Genomic DNA, 1,121 nt, shown 5'->3' with positions numbered 1-1,121 from the left:
TAATTTTATCCTGTAATTTAGGATTCTTCAATTGCTCTTCGATTGTTATAATGTTTATTTCTTGTTTTAAGAAATTAATTTGATTTTGTTTTGCTTTAATGTTATCATAAATATTATGCAACATTTTACTAAATGGTTCAATAATAAATTCAAGAAATATATCATCATTCTGGAAAGTTCCTATAATTCCTTTACTATCAATCTTTTTTATCGGATAAATGTTATGTAAGAATGGAGTCCCAAGTATTACTTGGTTAGTTATATTCTTAGCAAGAATAAAACTTTGAGAAATACATTTATTATCAATGCAGACAAAAGCTTTAGGAATTTTATACTGTATTTGGAGTTTATCACCTCCAGCATGCCATAAAGTATGACTAGTTTTATGAAAATATCTAGTTGGTATTAATCCTTCCTGAATAACATTCAAATCAGCACCACTATCAACAAGAGCTGTAAATGATTTTGTATAATGATTATCAATCAAAAGAGATATTTTTATATACCATTTTTGGGATATAACCATTTCTATGGTTGATAAAAAATTTTCAGAGAAAATACTATGCTCATCTATTTTTAGTTTATTATCATTCTGAGATTTACTTTCTAATCTAGAAATATTCTCTAAGTCAGAAATTCTAGATTCTTGAATAGTATTTTTATCTTTCAATATTTTAATTTCTTCTTTTAGATTATTTATTTCTTTATATAAATTTTGAAGAGATATATTATCTTCTTTATATTGATATTTACTTCTAAGTTGGTTCATTACCTCATTCATATTGTATGATCTCTTTGGGTTTATAATTGTTCCATTTAAGTCTTCTTCTGTATTATAAGAAGTAGAAGTACTGGATTCAGTATTAATCTCATCAATAATTTGCATTCTTAATTTCGGATCTTTAATCGCTTTCAATAATTCAAAAGCATGATTTGAAGTAAGAACGTTAATATTCATTTCTGAGAATTGGGAGAGTATTTTATACAATTCCGATTTTTCAATATCATTTTTATTATTAATATTATTTAGTTCTTTAGGACAAGCTAGTCCTAGGCTACAAGGTTCACATTCTGAACTTGATTCTGAAATATTTTCATTTTCTAACACATTTAATATTTCT

The 1,121-nt window shown here is 25.0% G+C and overlaps 1 protein-coding gene across 3 annotated transcripts in view; it reads right to left on the bottom strand.

Annotated features, from left to right (window-relative positions):
• The window catches only part of LOC105171094 (aldehyde dehydrogenase family 3 member F1-like), a 25,391-nt gene that overhangs the window by 15,368 nt on the left and 8,902 nt on the right, over positions 1-1,121 (bottom strand). The gene's annotated exons all lie outside the window — the stretch shown is intronic.

Source organism: Sesamum indicum, linkage group LG9 (genome assembly GCF_000512975.1).
Source record: "Sesamum indicum cultivar Zhongzhi No. 13 linkage group LG9, S_indicum_v1.0, whole genome shotgun sequence".
NCBI lineage: Eukaryota > Viridiplantae > Streptophyta > Magnoliopsida > Lamiales > Pedaliaceae > Sesamum > Sesamum indicum.
Note: the sequence above shows the minus strand (reverse complement) of the source record. Positions and strands in the feature narration are given on the sequence as shown.